A 20,031-nucleotide genomic window follows, 5' to 3' on the forward strand; every position below is an offset into this window, starting at 1 on the left:
TGGGGGTTTTTGTTGCCCCTTTCTGTTTATTTAGCATATCCTTTAGAGTTCTGTTTGACCTTTCTATAACTGCTTGACCTGTAGGATTATGTGGTATGCCTGTAATATGCTTTATATTGTAATAAGAAAAAAACTGTTTCATTTTAACAGAGACATATGACGGAGCATTATCAGTTTTGATTTGTGCAGGTATACCCATGATGGCCATAACTTTTAGCAAATGAGTGATTACAGAGTCAGCTTTTTCAGAACTCAAAGCAGTTGCCCACTGAAATCCTGAATAAGTATGGATAGTGTGGTGTACATATTTCAGTTTTCCAAATTCTGCAAAGTGAAACACGTCCATCTGCCAGATTTCATTCCTTTGAGTACCCTTTGGGTTACAACCTGCTGGTTATGGCGTTTGATTGTAGAAGGAACAAGTAGGACATTTCTTTACTATTTCTTTGGCTTGTTGCCAGGTTATGGAAAAATCCTTTTTTAAACCTTTACTATTGACATGATGTTTTTTATGACATTCTGAGGCCTCCAGCACATTTCCTATTAATAACTTATCAATCTCATCATTGCCTTGTGCTAGAGGGCCTGGCAGACCAGTATGGGATCGAATGTGAGTTATATATAAAGGATGACTCCTTTTCCTGATTGTATCTTGTAATTGAATAAATAATGAAGTTAATTCTGAAGCATCAGGGATAAATTCTGCAGTCTCAATATATAATACCACTCTTTAAGCATACTGAGAGTCAGTTACTATGTTGAGAGGTTCTGAAAAATGCATTAATACCAACAGAATAGCATATAATTCTGATTTTTGAACTGAATTATAAGGACTTTGAACCACTTTAATTAAATTTTCTGATTTGTAACCTGCCTTTCCTTGTTTGTTGGCATCTGTATAAAATGTACGAACTCCAGATATGGGCTTTACCCGTACAATTTGAGGCAAGATCCAATCAGCTCTCTGTATAAGATCAATTCTATCGCTTTTGGGATATTTGCTGTTAATTTCTCCCAAAAAATTACTGCAAGCTCTTTGCCAAGGTTCACTTTCTGTCCATAATTTTTCAATGTCCTCCTTAGTTAAAGGTATGACAATTTCTGCTGGGTCTATTCCTGCTAATTGACGAAGTCTCAATTTTCCTTTCCAAATCAAGTCAGAGATTTTTTCCACATAAGTTTTTAATTTTTTGTTTGGTTTATTTGGTAAAAATATCCACTCTAATATAATATCTTCCCTCTGCATTAATATTCCTGTAGGAGAATGCCTAGAAGGTAAAATAACCAAAATGCAATCCAGCTTTGGATCAATACGATCCACGTGTCCTTCATGTACTTTCTTTTCTACCAAGGCCAATTCTTTCTCAGCTTCAGGTGATAACTCTCTTGGACTATTTAGGTCCTTGTCACCTTCTAAGGTTTTGAACAAATTATGCAGTTCATCATTTTTTACCCCAACTATAGTTCATAGATCAGAAATATTTCCAAATAATCTTTGAAAGTCATTAAGAGTCTGTAGTCTATCTCTCCTAATTTGCACCTTTTGGGGTCTAATTTTTTGTAGCTCTATTTTATATCCTAAATAATTAATAGAATCTCCTCTTTGTATCTTTTCAGGAGCAATTTGTAATCCCCAGCAAGGCAAAATTTTCTTTACGTCTTCAAACATTCTTTCTAAAGTATCTACATTTGAGTCAGCTAGTAAAATATCATCCATATAATGATAAATTATAGATTTAGGAATTTTTTTACGTATCACTTCCAATGGCTGTTGTACAAAATATTGGCACAGAGTTGGGCTATTCAACATTCCCTGTGGGAGGACCCTCCATTGAAATCTTTTAACCGGTTGAGAATTATTATAAGTAGGCACTGTGAAAGCAAATCTTTCTCTGTCTTTTTCTTGTAACGGTATTGAAAAGAAACAGTCTTTTAAATCAATAACTATGAGAGGCCATCCTTTTGGTAACAGAGTAGGCAGAGGAATTCCAGATTGTAGAGAGCCCATTGGCTGAATTACTTTGTTAATTGCTCTAAGGTCTGTTACCATTCTCCATTTACCAGATTTCTTTTTAACAACAAATACAGGAGAATTCCAAGGGCTGGTTGATTCCTCAATATGCTGAGCATTTAACTGTTCTTCTACCAGCTCTTCTAAAGCCTGGAGTTTCTCTGTTGTTAAAGGCCATTGCTGGACCCATACAGGCTTGTCTGTTAACCATTTTAAAGGTAGAGCTGTTGGTGTCTTTGGAAGATCATCAGTTGTTGTGCCCTGTTCTTGTATAATATGGATGGCTGGTGACCACTCAGAATAATGCCTTCTAATATTTCTCTCAGAAACATGTGCTAATTTATGATTTGTTTCTGAGATTGGAGGGATGTTAATCTGAGTATTCCATTGTTGCAACAAGTCTCGACCCCACAAGTTCATAGCTATGTTAGCTACATATGGTTTCAATTTTCCTCTCTGTCCTTCTGGACCTATACACTCGAGCCATCTTGCACTCTGTTTCACCTGAGATAATGTCCCAATTCCTAACAGTTGAACATTTACCTCCTGAAGAGGCCAAGTTGGATGCCAAAATTCTGGTGCAATTATGGTAATGTCTGCACCTGTGTCTACCAGACCAGACAACAAAACACCATTTATTTTTATCGATAATTTTGGTCTTTGTTCATTAATAAAAGTTTGCCAAAAAATTTTCTTTATATTTGCTCCTGAATTTTCTATTCTGTCTGTTTCATCATCCTGACCAGCATGACTTATTCCAATAGGTATTTGGTTATTTAATTGCTCTGGGTAGGGGTTTCCTCTATGACTGCAGGAAAGGTTTGAACTGGATTTGCTATTGGGGCCTGCATGAGGCCCCTCTGGGAGTTTCCCAAAGACTGAGGCAAAGATTTACCTTGTCTGTCCCTTGTTGATCTACATTCGTTGGTCCAGTGTTTTCCCTTACCACACCTTCTGCATACTCCAGAAGGAAGGGGCTTTCTGTTGCCATTGTTCCTTGAAGAAACATTGTTTCTAGGAATGACCTGTTTACAGTCCCTTTTCAAATGTCCTTGCTTTCCACATCCAAAACATCTAACATTCCTCAAACCTTTTGAAATTGCTTCTCCTACCCACGTGTCATCATGCTCATGAGCTTCAACATTAACCGTATCTCTAATCCAATCTTCCAAAGGTGCAGATCTTGCCTTTAACGGCCTGATTATTGTTTTGCATGCTGCATTCGCATTCTCAAAGGCCAAAGATTCAATTATTATCTTACTAGCTTCTGAGTCCGGGACCATTCTCTTTACTGCTGAAGCCAGTCTTTGTAAAAAAATCTGTGAAAGATTCTTTTGGGCCTTGTACAACCTTTTTAAATGACTCAGTTTTTTTCCTGGTTCCTCAACTCTGTCCCATGCATTCAAGGCTGCTGTTCGACATAAAATTAGGGTTTGAACATCATATAAACATTGTGTTTGTGCTGAAGCATATTGACCTTCTCCAAAAGCTGATCCTGGCAGACTTGTATTCCTTTATCCCTCCACTGCTTTTCTATGTTTTTAGCTTTGTCCTTGAACCAAGTTAGCCACTGAAGCCTTTGACTGGGTTCAAGAACAGCTTGTGCCAGCTCCCGCAAGTCCTGTGGTACAATCCTATTATATGTTGACCAAGAGTTTAACATTTGCTTTACATATGGGGAATGCATACCATAAGATACTATTGCCTCCTTAAACCTTCGTAAATCTATCATTTCAATTGGAGCCCAAATATTTTGTGTAGTCATTTGATCAGGCGACTGCTGTATGGTTACTGGACAAACTAAGGGTGACTGTGTGAAAACAGGCTTTCTTTCTGTAACCCTATGATCCAATCTTGAAGCAGCTTCACTGTTAGTTTCTTCTGTCTGAGTTTTTACAGGTTTAATAGGTTTTTCTAAAGCTGTCATCCTGGCACTTAAATTGACTATCTTTTTAAATAGTAAAATGAGGATAAACATAGTAATAAAATGCATAATTTGATCAACAGTAATCTTCTCATATAGCTGTTCCATTGTCAGACTGTCTAAAATTGCAAACAAATTTTCTTCCAATGTACACAGAAAACCCATTTTTTTTTAATGTGGAAAAATTTTTTTTCTTTTAAATAGTTTTCTTTAAAATATCTGATATGTTAAGTGACTTACCAAGTCCTTGTAGAACAGTACCAATCCGAGATAATTTCAAACAGCCACCTAGTGTCCGAGGTGTGAGTCGAGAGAGAGAGAGAGAGAGAGAGAGAGAGAGAGAGAGAGAGAGAGAGAGCAAGCAAGTGTAGCCACAAGTTCTGCCTAAGAGCTTGAATCCAGCCACGTGTTCCCGCTTGAGCCTAGTCAAGCCTTGGCTCTGGCTACCTTAAGCTCCAACCACGTGCGTTGGTTTTACAGGCAGGGGCCCTGTTCGGCAGGGCAGGCCTGAGTTGTTTGTAGCACTGGCTTTAAGCAAGTAGCTCAAGGTTAGTCTGGCCTGAGGCCAAGCCGACCTGGGCCCAGGCTAGGGAGCCGGCCGCCCTGGCGGGAAACCAGACCTGCCGGCCGCCCTGGCGGGAACCCGGACCTGCCGCCAAGCCAAGTTAAGCGGTTTTAATGGATTCTTATCACGTTGGGCGCCAAATGTAGATGTAACCAACCGTCTTATTAAATAAGAAACACAGAGCCGATTCAGAGAAGAAAGCCAAGAGGTCAGAACTAAGAGCCTTACCCTTCCTGCTACAGCTATCCTGCTTCAGCCAAGAGAGCTCTCCGAAAAAGAGGCCTACTTCCTGTGTGTATGTCTTTAAATAGTCTAGATGTTCTGCCTTCTCATTGGTTGTAAACTAAACACGTGACTGCCTTATCATTGCCTGTATGTACCGCCCTCCAGGTCCTTAAAGGCGTGCGCCACCACCGCCATGCACTTGCTATGGCTCTATAACTCTGACCCCCAGGCAACTTTATTTATTAACATACAATTAAAATCACATTTCAGTACAAGTAAAATACCACCACAGGTTAGACATAAGGATACCCAGTATTTATACAATTCATTTCTAAAACGTGTCTTAAGAAAGAGATTCCATTATACATACCTTGTTGTTGGTTGTGACAAGGCATCTGAAATGTAAAAGAAAGAACACAGTCTGTGGCCTAGGTCATGATGAGTTCTGTTTGCAGGAGTCCTTGAAACACATATCAACATGGTATAATGCCAATCAAAGAGGGAAAGAAAAGAGTCTTCAAATAAAAGACTCTGCTTTAGTATATCATATGATGGTGTCACAAAAGAACTGGGGCTCCTCACTTGTACCACTTCCCACTTTTGCTGGTTCACACACCAGATCAGGAGGCACTATCTGTTTGGTCTCTGATAGTGTTCCCAAGCCACTCTGCAGCATGCTGGGAGCATCTTTATGATCCTGCTATAAAATTAACCCTTCCACAGTGTAGCCTCAACTATTTACACTAATGCTCATGTGTTAAATGTCTAACCACCAGCATCCCTACACTGGACAGAGGAAGCTTGCTCCATACTGACTTTTGTGGAACATATTGCATGGAAATTGAGGGGACCTGAAGTGCCTGACAACTTCTAAACCAAAACTTTAAGTTTTTATCTAAAGAGTGGGACCTTTTTTCTCCAGAAGAAAAGGCCTGCTCACAAGACTGATAATTAACACTGGATGCTTTGATGCATTCTGGACCAGGCTGGTACAATTCTTCTTCTCCCTTTCCTAAGCCAACTCTCTAATACCCATGATGCCTGCTCAGTTTTGTTGTTCAGTGGGATATCCTCTGAACCATAAGATCACTAAAGTAACCTTTCTATCTTAGAGAGAAAAAGGCCCTCTTACCTCCAATGAGTTCTCTGGTATCATTCCTTGGCCATCTGGTCTAAGTGTGCTGTCATCATTTTCTGGTAACACTAGGGGGACAGAATGTCATGAGCTGACAAACTGTCAGCTCTTGGTCCTGCTTCCTACTTATGTAGCATCCTTGCTTGATGTGGGTAAAAGTGCATGCACTTAGTACATGTGACCAGACATACTGAACAGGATGGTTGGGCAGCTGCTGAACAGTCTTCCCTTGAAGGAAATTAAAGCAGAGAAAGACCAGGAGAGATATGAGTAAGAGAATTGTTGCATTTCCAGACAGTGGAAACCCAAAGCAACATAAAATATTCTATCTTTGATTATGTATTATTAAATTAACATTTTCACATGTATTCTGTTTGGAGGGCCACTTGTGAGGTCTCATTGTGCTTGTGGAGGTCAGTGGATAGCTTGTGGTTTCTGTTCCTCCCCTTTTGCCATGTGTGTTCTGAGTTTCAAATCCAGGTCACCGGGCTTGGAGAAGGCATCGATTTCCTTGGAAAGAAGAATTTTATCCTTCCTTATGGCCAAACTTGTGTTTAAACTTTGTGTGTGTGTTTACAATTTTTATCATTCCAATTTCAGGTAAGAGTTGACAGATGAAGACAGTAGGAATACAATCTTTTATGTAGTAAAAGTCTCACATGAAACTCTCAACTTGGAAAGAAGGGAATCACTATGAAGGAGGCAGCTGTATTGGATGTCAGCATTTTACTCCAAGATCAATGAACATAAAGAAATTTGCATGGACTAGGAAGAGAATCACAAGCTAAGAGCAGAACTAGAAATACAAAAGAAACTCCAGGACTTAGAAGATGTGTAACGATAGAATGTTGGCAGATAAATGCCTAGTAATATATGATAGTGCTTTCATTAGCCACTCTCAAGAAAAAAAACCCCTGAACTACTAGGAGAGGCAAAGAGCATTTTGAAAGATGAAATAGGCAACTTTGAATCAAGAGAGATATCCATTCAGCAGGTGTTAGCACATTTGAAAGTTCATTTGGAGGCAAAATTGTCCATCAACATAACCAGTAAGGCTGGTGAAAAGGAATCATATCAATATACAAATATTAAAATATCTGTCTATCTTATCTGGAGCTGTGGGTTGTAGTTTTGTTACCCTTTGCTTACTTCTGGTATCCACTTATGAGTGAGTATATACCAGAGAAGCTAGGTAATAAGGAGGACCCTAAGAGGGATGCAAGGAATGCCTTGGAGAGGAAAATAGATGAGACTTGCTGAGTAAACTGGGGGCTATGGGGGACAATGGAGGGTAGGTATAGGGGTTGTGAGCATGGGGGAATGGGATGGTGGAGTTGGAACAGGGGCAGAGTGGGAGAGCAATGAAAAAGATATCTTGATAGAGGGAGACATCATGGTATGGATAGGGAGAAACCTGGTCAGAGAAGTTCCCAGGAACCCACAGGGATGACCCCAGCTAAGATTACTAGCAATAGTGGAAAGGGTGCCTGAGCTGGCCTACCCTGGTGATCAGATTTGTGAAAGGCCTAACTGTCATCAAAAGCCTTCATTGAGTAACTGATAGAAACCCATGCAGAGAGCCACAGTCAAGCACGAGGTTGAGCTCCAGAACTCCAGTCGATGAGAGGGAAGATGGACTCAATGAGTAAGGGGTATCAACACCATGTTGGGAAAACCTACAGAGACAACCAAACCAAGCTAGTGGCAACTCATGAACCATGGACCCACAGCTGTGGAGCCTGAAAGGGACTGGACTGGGTCCTCTGTGTGGGCAAGACAGTTGCATAGCTTGGTGTGCTTCAGTGGCTCCTAACACTGGAAATAGGATCTATTTGTAGATCATGAACAGGCTTTTGGAGCCTATCGCTGAGGATGGGACACCTTGCAGAACCTTGATGCAGGGAGAGGGGCTTGGACCTGCCTCAGCTGAATGTTCTGGGCTTTGCTGACTGCCCATGGGAGGCCATACATTTTCAGAGGAGGAGATGAGGGGTAGGCTGTGGGGAAAGGCTGGAGGCAGAGCAGGAGAAGGGATGAAGGAGGTATCTGTAGTCATTATGTGGAATGAATAAAAAATTTCCTAAAAAGATATTTGTCTAGCAATCTCAAGCATTGTTGAAATGATAATTTCCATTCTTCAAAGGACATGGAGAGGAGTTTTAAACATTTCATTTCATTTCATTTCATTCTATATATTTAATGTATTTTGCTTCTTTATTTCATATTTTCAGAAGAAGACAATATTCATGTATCCATTTTCTATCATAAGTATATCAATTTTAGTGGGTTCATGTGATGTTCATAAAATCAGCTAAACCAACAAAAGCGAGAACTTTAGATTTTCTAAACATTGTGTGGGTAATTCCCTTCTAATGACTGACGGTCTTATGAGTGAAATAAACATTCAAATTGAGCAAGTGAAATGCTACATAAATCAGTTCCAATGCAATAGAGACCCAAGAAAACAATCTCTGCAATGTGCAATGACCTGGAAATTCAAGCAAATCATGCAAGTGATTAAGATTCCCAATGGTGGAAAGATATTTGGCAATAATTGACTTTACTACAACTTTAATGAGAAATAGTTATGATTGTATTGCAATTGTGCCACATGTCATTCAGATTTCTTGTTCATGGCTATGCATGAATGTGCATGTGTGAGTGTAGGTTTGATCATAGGTATGGATTAGATGCATTTGCTTGGTTTCAGGTAAGTGTTTGTGCACATGGATGTGAGAGGAGGGTGTGGACTATCCTGTATTAGTCCACACACTTAGTTACCACCTGCCCTCCATTCTGATCCCCTAGTGTCAGAACCCTCAGTGGTGGTATTGGCAGGGATCATCCTCTATAGTCCTTCTTGCCTAGCTTTATGAAGGACCTTCAACCTACTGCCAGTTCAGGTATGGACACAGGCAAGTGACCCATACCCAGGCTCTCTGGAGTATTCTAAACCTGTTCTATCATAATGTGCTGCCCACCCATGAAGCCTCTCTATGCCCAGACCCAGGCAGATTTATCAAGCTCTCTTATGAGTCTGACTCACTTCTCTCCTTCCATACCACCCACCAGCAGGCCCAGACCCAGAAAGGAGGCACATCTGTGAGCCCTTTTGCTGACTGTGACCCATGATACTCACTCTTTACCCTCTATGACTATGCCACACCAAACAGATTATGGAGGCCAATACTAGGACCATATTTTGAAATCTCACCCAGGACCCTTAACTCATCCCACCACTTAGTCTCAGACCCAAGTGGTAGCCAGATCCATGCATAGAAGTTGTACATTTTTGGCAAGGCCTAGGTGAAGGCCATGTGTTTTGTCTTCCAAAAAGCACTAAAGGTGGATACTTCTCAGAGGCTTCTGCCTTTCCACGCAAAATGAGTGTGTCTGTACATGAGGCTGCCTGCAGCACAGCTACAGATGTGTATAAAGTAGAGACAGTGTCAAGGAAGGTAGCAGACATTGCACTAATTGGTGTCAGAGCATTAGGTGTTTCAGAGAGTTCCAAATTGACCATCAAAAGTCAGTGATTTGGCTTTGTCACTTTCCATAAATTTTGGGACAATTTCCTTCAGGTTTTTTTTTTTATAATTTAGTTGTTCTTTTACTGTGTTTTATACCAATCTGATTAGGAGACCTTTCCTAGCTGATTTTAGACTCAACTATTCCCTCTCTTTTCTCATATTCAAGTGCATCAGGTGTTCAACAGCAGGCTTTCACCTCTACCCACCAGGTAAAGGCATGAGTCAGATAACCTATTAAGATTCAACCATCTTTCTGGGCACACAGTCTCCAGAGAAGGTTTCTGTTTTGTCTTCTTCTCTCCTAGTGGTCTTGTGACTCTGATGAGCTTAGTGGGGGAAAGAAAATTATGGAATAAAAGAGACCTGGAACATAAGAGACTCAGGTGGGGATTCTTTTGAGCAATGTTTCAATGTTCCCAGGTAGAAAGGATATCACACACTTTGATGCATTACCAGGTACAATGTCTACAGGACTCAGGAACCCAGAGGAAGGCACCAGAGAAGGGAGGAAGAAGATAATATGGGTAGAGACTGCTCCTACATCTGGGAGGGACACCTTGCTCAGAAGCAACAGCTACTGAGCTTAAGGAGAGGAGACACAATGTATTAAGGCTACTGAGATTGTCTACAAAAAGGAGCCAAGCCCAAAGTTGTTCAATGAGACAATGCAGAAGATCAGACAAACTTGTAAAGATCAAAGTCCTTGAATCTACCAAAGAGGGGAGAGCCTGGAGGAAACACACCCCTCAGATATGAACTCATTTCCACCCAAAGACCACCATGTCAGATACTCCAGGAGAAAGTCATAAATATACAAAACATAGAAGACAGCCATAGCCTGTGGCAAGATGTGTGTCAAGAAGGTTGATCCCCAATGGCTCATGTCCTTCAGCCCTGGGAACATGGGTATTAGCTTATGGGAACTTCCTAAGGCACCCTCTCCATCTTGGAATCAGAAACAAGAATGCAGGAAAAAGAGCCAAGGCAGGGGTCAAAGGTCAGATCCCTCCTCACCCATAAGGTCAGAGGCTCAAGGATGAAGGACAAGTCTCTAACCTCCTCTACACCTCAGTCATCCTGCATGGCAGTCCAGGATGAGGCGCATAGGCTGGGAATGAGCTACACATTAACACTAGGCCCTTCCTTGCCAGTATATTGCAGATGTGGCAGTTCTGTCAGACTAAGCAGCCATTTTAGCCAACACTCTACCCTGTTGGTGCCGCAAGAAGCAGGAGTTAACAGTGAACAGAGGACTATGCATGGACTGCTACAAGTCCTGAAGGATGAAATGGAAGGGCTCTGTTCTGCCTGCTTCATTGGACCCTAACTGCTAGACTGCTCTTGAATAATCCTTTTGTACACTGTGTGAATATATGTTGCTATGATTGGTTTAATAAACAAGCTGAATGGCCAATAGCTGAACAGGTAAAAGTTAGGTGGGAAAGCCAAATTGAGAATGATGGGATGTGGAAGGGTAGTGTCAGAGGAGTTGCCAGCCAGATGCAGAACGAGTCAGACATACCAAATTGGATAGAGGTAAAAGCGCTAAGCCTCATGGGGGAATATACATTAATAGGAATGGGTTAAGTTGTAAGAGAAAGTTAGTAACAAGCCTGAGCTATTGGGTAAACATTTATAATTTATGTTAAAGCTCAATGTGGTTTTTATGAAGCAGCTGCTAACACACAGAGAAACTCTGCCTACACTAGACTATCATCTACAAGTTTCTGTGAGTATAAGAGAGAATGTTGTCCTTCACCAGACAGATTGGCTCTATCACATGTTAGAACTCAAAGTGAGCACAATACTTCATAGGCACTGTCATGGTGAATCTCAACAGTCAAACAGTCTATTGGATAATACCCAGTACTCGGCATGGATGTGTGAGATTATATCTATTAGATTAGCTGAGGTGGGACGACTAACAAACTCTTCTTGGCATTATTGCTTAGGAAGGTGTGATAGTTATTGCTTGCCAACTTGTTTGCATCTGGAATATACTAAGTCCCCAAAATGGAGGGCATATTTGTGAGGAATTTTTTTCTTAAGTTGAAGTAGGAAGACCCACTTCTAAATTTGGATCTTTGATGTAGGAAGACACATCTTTAATCTAGATCTTTTGAGCTGGGAAAAGACAAGCAATTGAGACATGAAGACATATGCATATAACTCAGAACATGAGGCAGGAAGCCACACTTTAATCCAGCCCACACTTCCTGCTGGAAGCCTATATAAGAACATGGAAGAAGGAAGCTTTTGCTCTTTGCCTGATTGTTCTGGTCTTGTTAATAAGTGCATTCCTTCACTGGCATTACAGCCTATTTCTTCAGTATCCCAGTGTCTACTGAGACATCCAGCATCATGGACATAGCAACTTCTGGATTCTTTTACTTTCCATTGCTAGTCAGTCACTGTTAGATTTGCTGGACTGTAGCCTGTAAGTCATTCTAATAGATCCTTCTTCTATGTCTATGTATAGAGAAACTCATTCTATACATTATGTTACTCTAGAGAACTCTAGAGAACTGACTAATCCAGAAGGGATAAAGTACTATATAAAAAGAAGAAAGTGAGCTGAGCCCAAGCATTCATTCATTTTGGCTTTCAACAGGTGTTGTTTCTTTACCACAAGCTCCTGCCTCTATACATGGCTGCCCTGCAATTATCAGTTGTAACCTCAGACTCCATGGAATAAACAAGCCAATTATTCTTTAGTTTGTTTTCATCACAACTGAGAAAAAATAATTCAGACAGACACAATTAAAATGAAGAGCTAGTAACCACAAGCAAAAGCTTAGGAATTTGGTAGTGTCACAGGCTGAAAAGATATTCTCATACTCAATCTTAAATGTCTTCATTAACACTCCCTCACCCCAGTTTTAGGGAGGTATGTGGAAGAGGAAGTAGAAAGATTAAAAGAGCCAGAGTGTTGGAAGACATCAAGGAAATATTGTCTTCTAGATATAACAGGACTGACACATGTATGAACTCACAGAGACTATGGCAGCATGTACAGGTTCCAGCCAGACTGGGCCCCAGTGCTGAGAGGGAGAAGTGGACAGGAACTCCCATTCCTAACCAAGAAGCTGTCTTCATTGGCAAACTCTTTCAAGGGAAAAATCAGTTTTCTCCAATAGAGTCTCATTAGGTATATTAATCGCACTTAAGGGTAGACCCAATATATGCTGTAGATGGCCAACACACAACATACTTAACCATTTTGTAGACTTTTGGGGTCTCATATTGCTTTTGGGGGGGCATTTTTAAAGTCTTACTGGTCTTTTGCAAGTATATTATGGTTTCTGATTTGGTGTTTTTATGTTGCTTTTTTGAGTGTGTATTTGTTGTGCTTTTACACTGATTATATATTGGTTTTCTTTTTTAATTTGCCTGTTTCTTTTCTACAGTGAGAGATAAAATAGTGGATGGGTGGTGAGGTGGGGAGAATCTGGGAAGAGATGGAGAAGGGGAAATCAAAATCAGAATATATTGTATAAGTTTTCAAGAAAGAAAAGGAAAATATTCAAAACATTACATTTTAAAAAGCAAGCCTTGAAAAAAGAGTAACGTCCTGGGAAATATTGTCTTCAAATGGCAAAGTACACTTTCCCCAGACTCTGCTTACCACTGTGCAATTGAAAGAGGAAAAGGACATCCCCCTCCCATTTTCCTTGTCCTTATTTATATCTTTCCCACTCCCTGATCCTCTAAACACAGTGTGTAACATGACCACTCCTGGATCCTTGCTCATTGGATCAAACCAGGAACACTGTTATCTAAGGTGAATTTCACCCTCAGTCATGAGACGTTGGAACTTTACCAGGTCACTTTGAGGAACATCAGCTCTACTCCATCTGCATCACCCACTTGTCAGAGAAAGTATGAGAGAGGGTGGTTCACCCGTTCCTGTCTACACCAGGTGAAGCCACCCTGACGCATACAAGATGAGCCTCAGTTTCCACCAGTTCATGCTACTGAATGAGAGCCCAAGGTGACATCAGATGCATTTTAAATTCTGTTGTTGTATATACATTGAAGACTTAGATATATTAGTATTATTCTACATAGGAAAAATAGTCTTAAGCTTCTCTATAGATTTAAATATGAAAGAAAATAATTAGCAACAGTATACAAAATTGGACAGAATTATGGAATTCCCACAGCACCTTCCATTTTTATTGGTGTTGTTTCTGCAGAAGGTCCTTCAGGGATGGGAGGTCCTTCCACATCCTGAGGGGCAACAGCTTGCTCCTGACAAATTTCCCTTAAGAATTCAGGAACTGGGAATTCATTATAACAGGGAGTCATGTCAGCCTCATGACAGAAAAAAAGAAAAAACTAACAATTGTATGTTTTTCCTTTTGATCTGATGGCTTGTTTCCAGGTACAGTCATCAGAGTGAGAATGGAGGTTCAGGAGGTTCACTGAATCAGTTAAGCAACACATGGACAGTGTAGGGAAAGTCTAAATTCATGGCAACATGACAACAGAGAATACTGGAAAGAGCCATGTTTAGCAAAAGCCTAAGTGAAAAACCCCTACCTCATCTCCCCATGCAGTGTCTATCTCCCATTCTCAGAAGCGCTGATCTGACTAGAAGCCTGTGGGCTTTCTAACCTTTCATTCTTCTGAATGTCTGTAAGTAGATGAGAAGTAATGCCCTGGGCATTTGCCCTCTGTGGTAGTCACTACAGGGTCCTGATCTCTGCAGTTTTGGCCCATTGAAGGCAGAAACTGGGATGCTGGAAGTTAGGGATTACTAAGTGCTTAGGCTATGAAATGTTTTTTGATCTGCATGAACAGCCTCATCACTTACCTCTGTGCCCTGGTTTATTCTTCCGTAGAGTAGCACACAAAAAAAAATGTACCACATGTAATGGGCTTTAAACACATACTGTAGGTAAAGTGTGCATCCTAATTTGTTAATTCATTAGTTTGTCACAGGAGATTTGACTGGGTAATCAGGATACCCATCTTGGGGAAAAACAGATTTAGACACAGCCTGATATAGAACATCTCAAACAATCTAAAGAGATCGGATCTGAATCCAGTGACAGTAGACAACCCCAGTTTTTTTAACTTCAGGTACTACTTTTTTTAAAAACCAAAATCCAAGTTCTTCCTTATAGGTGGCTTAGATCACAGTGGTGCATTAGACATGAGGATACCCAGTAACTATACTTTTCTAAAATGTGTCTGAAAAAGGAGATTTCATAATATATACCATGTTTTCTAGATTCCACCTGAAATTTAAAGGAAAGAAAACAGTTTGAGGCATAGGTCATGCTGAATTCTGTTTACATGGGTCTTTAGAACACATGTCGACATAGTATGATGCCAATCAAAATGGGCAAGAGTCCTGTGTCTTAGTATATTATGTGACAATGTCACAGAAGAACTGGGACTCTATAGTTTGTGCCATTCCCACTTTTGCTGGTTCAAAGGCCAAATTAACACTATTTGTTTGGTCTCTGCTGAATGTTCCCTAAGCCACACTGCATCTTTATAACTTGACTGTGAGATAATTCCTCCTATAGCTGGGCCTCAATTATTTACACTAATCCTCATGCAGTAAAAGTCTTACCACTCAACATCCCCATGCTGAAACTGAGAAACTTTCTCCACAGTTTCCTCTGCGGAACATAATCAAACTGCATCAAGATTTTAGGAACCAGAAGTGGCTGTCAACTTCTGAGTGAAAAGTATACATGCATCTAAAGAGGAACCCTTTTCTTCAGGAGAAACTATCCTCTCACACAAACTGTGATAAATGGCACTGCACACTTTTATGTTCAGTTCAGTCAGGAGCAGGCTGGTACAATTCCATTTTCTTTTCTCCCTGAGCTAACCCACGACGCACCTTGCTTTTCTTAATTGAATTTCATATCCACTACAATGTAAGGGGACAAAGTAAATTTTTTATATTAGAGAGAGGAAAGGCAGTCTTACCTCCACCTTCATCATGAGTAGCTCTCTCTGTTCTGTGGAGGAAGATGCAGTGTCAGAATTTTTATGTACCACTAAAAAGACAGAAAGTAACTTTGTCAACACATGATACTGTTTTTTATTACTCCAGGGATCCTTGCTTGATGTGTATAGAAGTCTATGTAGCTAGCATATGTGACTATATAATTTTCCCCCCAACCCACTCCTCCTCTGTTTCTCTGTTCAGAAAGGGGCAGGCCTCCCATGGGTATCAACAAAGCATGGCACATCAAGTTGCCAAGGGACTAAGCACCTCCCTTGCAATAAGGCTGGGCAAGGCATTCCAGTATAAGGAACAGAATCTTAAGAGCCAGGCAAAGTGTTAAGAATGGTTTGCTTTCTGCTTATTCCAGAACTGTGCACTATATTACTGTCATACAAATTAAGGCAAAGAGAAGAACTGAAGAGAAATGAGGAACAGAACTTTTGGTTTCCTAGACAATGGGAATCTAAATCAATGTGGAAGAATCTTTCATTGCATGAAAGCAAATAAATCTTTCAAAATACACACTGCATTTATTCTGGTTGGAGGAAACTATGCATGTGTGTCGGGTGGAGTTAGAAGGAGCTCTTCAGGGGTCTAGTTTTCTCCTTTCACCATGTGAGTTCTGGGATTCAACTGCAGTTATGTCAGCAGGCTTGGCTGAAAAAGTCATTATGCACTGATACAACCTATCTTTTCTAATAAAAGAGGCTTTATGATTAAGCAACAGAATACTGTCACTTCCTGTTTTAAAGCAGGGAACAATTGATACTTCCTGAGGCACATGTCTCAAATCTATTTCAACCTCCACCAATCCATATATGTTGACTCAGAATTTATGATCTAATTATGATCCATGCTAATGTATCCATTTTACTTGGGAAATTTTACTAGGATGAGCATATCTGAGAAAATTCTTGCCTATGTTGTGTGCACATTATTCCCTAAAGTATAGCATATCATGTATTATATTTTTTTATACTGTGCTGAGTATTGTCAGTATTCTACAGGGTTCTAAGGAGCATGAAGAACATGTATGTGTTATAGCCCTATAAGACACAGTGTAATATAAGGGCTTGATTAGTTTCAGATATTGGTGCTAAGGAGTCTGGGAAAAATTCTAAGGAAATACTGAGACAACTGTACATAGTAACACAACTCTGCAAGTCATGATGAAAGAAGTAAAGGAAGCATGGAACCACCTTCCAAATTCACATTATCTAAGAATTCATCCAAAGTACAATGTGAAAGAACCAATCAAAAATTTAAGTTCAATGTTGAGTTAGTAGAGCAATTGGGAAACAATCAATTTGGGTATAGCTGACAACAATGATATTATCAACTATCAAGTACCAACATATATGGAATTACCACACAAAAAAGAGCAAAATTAACATACGTCTCAAATTTAAAGGTAACACTGGACAGAAGTCAGAATAAGAACTATATCCTTTTCAATTGGCATAGTATAGTCCCCTAACACACAGTGTAGTGCTCTCAGAAGAGCACTTGTATATAAGACTGTATCCACACCACCGCCTTCTCCTCCCATCTCATTAGTTCCCTTTACTTTGTTCACATCATATACACATATGTAATTTTATTTTTACATAAAAACCTAGACCTTCAAGTGAAAGAAATTACCTGGGACTTGTCTTTTTCAATGAACATAAGACATTTAACATGGCAAGTATATTCGCTTACATCTATACTATGCAAATGACATAATCCCATGCTCCTCAATAGTTTACACAGTGTCTTATTAGGGTTTCTATTGCTGTGATGAAACACTATGATCATAAACAACTTGTAGAGGAAAGAGTTTATTTCAGCATACAGTTCTCTCTTCACACTCAGTTTCTGGGGGAACTCTGGAGAGGAACTGAACAGGGTAAGAACACAGAGTCAGGAGAGGATGCAAAGGCCATGATGCTTACTCACCAAGGCTCGCTCAGCCTACTTTCTTATAGCACCCAGTAACACCACCATAGGGGTGGCACTGCCTACAGTGAGCTGGGCCCTCACATATCAATGATCAATGAAGCAAATGCACCACAGGCTTGCCTACGGGTGAATCTGGTGGCAGCATTTTCTGAATGGAAGTTTCCTCTTCCCAAATGACTCTAGTTTATGACAAGTTAAAAAAAAACTGAGACAGCACACCTGGATTTCAGGGAGAAGGGGATTCTGACCCCCATTTTAATTTTTGAAACTGTAATTCAGTTACAATATTTCTCCCTTCCCCAAGGGGAAGGGAATTTAAATTAAGCAAAGTATAAGTAACCTGAAAATTCAAGATGCTAGGAATATGACCTTTCATGAAGTAAAAATCGCATATAGACTACTCTACTTCCTAAAATCTTTTCTGTTAATATTAAGCTTCTTGTGGTCTGGCAGCTTTATTGGTGAAATTAAGGGTTAAGGCCAACAACTGAAATGCTATGTATATTAGAAGTAAGGAACTATATGAGAAAGCCACAGAAGATCACAACTTTTGTGATTAGAATCTCAAGGATTTTACAATATGTTTGAAATACTTGACCTTATTGCAGTAGTAATAGAAGTTGGTTATGAGACTGTTGCAGTAATGTAAAATGTATTTCATGTAATTTTATCGTGTGTGTGTGTGTGTGTGTGTGTAAGTGCCTGACAATTAAAACATGAGAGCTAAAAGAGGGCATGGCATACCATGATGTATCACCCTTTTTTCTTTCTTTCAGACAGGGTCTCTCATAGATGCTGTAGATAGGATCACAGCTAGCAAGCACTAGAAATACTCCTGTTATTCACTCAACAGCATAGGATTACAAATATGAACAGTTCTGTCCAACTTTTTTTTTATGTGTGTGAGCAGATTCAAGCTCAGGTCTACTCCTTTTTCAGTAACTATTCTTCTCATTGAGCCATTAATTACCTCAAAGATAATCTTATAAAGCTATTTGAAATGGCATGTTGATTTTGGTTGCAAATCTCTCAAACAGAACTCACCATACGGCCTGTAAGTGTGTAAATAATGATTAAATTTAATATTTTATCATACTTGGGGTTTATCTTGAGTAGATTAAGTTAGATGGGAAGATCTGTTCTCTATGGTACAAGCATTCCCTGAGATGGGATCCTGGACAGTATAAAAGTAAGAAAAGTCAGGAGAGTACATTCATTTATTTTTCTTTGCTTGTGGGCTCTGGTTGCAAGGTCAGTCTCCCTCAAGTTTCTGCCTCTATCTACTGCTTCTCAATTATGGACTCCAAACTCAAACTGTATGGCAAAGTAAACCTTTCCTTGCTCACTGCCTCTGGGAAAGTAATCCTAACAAAACTTCCAAGGAGAGGTATAACAACAGTCAAACACTTATGCATTGGGAGTGGCAGAGGAGGAATGGTCTATGTGTTCTGGGAAATACAGTCTTTAAATAACAGAACCAGAAGCAAAGCACCCTTAACCTTGCCAGTGTTAACCATTACGCATTGGAAAGAGGAAAAGCACAGAAGGTTTCTGTGTCCTTACTGATCTTTCCCACTCCCTTGGCCTCCCAAGCACAAGGTCTAAAATGACCACGCCTAGGGCTCTCTCCCAGTGGACCTGACTAGGAATGCCTTTACCTAACTCAAATTTCATCCTCACTCTTGAGATTCTGGACATTAAACAGATCACTCTTGAGACTTTCCACATCTGCATCATCCATGTCTGGGACAAAGTGACTGAGAGGGTGGCTCAGTCATTCATGCCTACCCCAGGTGAAGTTATACTCATTTATACAAGACAAGCCTCAGCTTTCCTATGGTTTACCACTACTTAATGAAAGGCAAAGGTTACCTTTATCCTTTAAACCTATTTATCCTGTTTAAATTCTGTGGTTGTATTTCTACAGATGAGCTAGATAAATTAACAGTATCTACACACTAAAAACTACAGCAAAACGTCTCTATAGATTTATAAATAGTGCATAGTGTAAAGGGTATCTATTATACATAACTGAACATAATTCCCTCAGTACCTTCTGTTTTAATATGTGGTGTTTCTCTGGAGGTACCGGAGATGACTTGAGGTCCATCCATATCAAGCAGGATCACGGTTGTTTTGATACACCTTTTCTTTAGTACTGCAGAAACTGGGAATGCAGTCACAACAGGGAGAGTTAGGTCAGCTTCACGGCAGACAAACAGAGGAAACTTAGAATGGTTGAGTGTTTGTACATTTGATCTTATTTATTTTTGGGTAAGTCACTGTAATTAGAATGGTGCTTCAGGAAGATCACTGTGTCAGTGTCCAATTAATTATGTATCACATGATTATGTAGATAAAGTCTATTATGGTCACATGATGTAGGTAAAGTCTAAATTAGTGCAGATGTGACAATAGAGATGGAAGAGCAATGTGACTATGTTACGCTGGTGTGGTGACTGACAGGCAGCATTCAAATCCCAGTTAGAGCATCATGGCACAGTGAAATCCATGCAATCCGGCTGTGATCACATCTTTGCACCGGTGAACTAAAAAATTCATAAGGACCCCCAGGAGTCTTATTGGTGTAAAACATATGTTAAACCCTAAGGAAAAGCACATGGATTGTACAAGTGTTCTATGATGTTTGTGAAATGTAAAAACAATTCAATTAGACAAGAATGACTGAATCCTGAGCAAGTGTTTAGTGTGCTACACAACAGTGACCA

Source organism: Peromyscus eremicus, unplaced genomic scaffold, assembly GCF_949786415.1.
Source record: "Peromyscus eremicus unplaced genomic scaffold, PerEre_H2_v1 PerEre#2#unplaced_415, whole genome shotgun sequence".
Taxonomy (NCBI): domain Eukaryota; kingdom Metazoa; phylum Chordata; class Mammalia; order Rodentia; family Cricetidae; genus Peromyscus; species Peromyscus eremicus.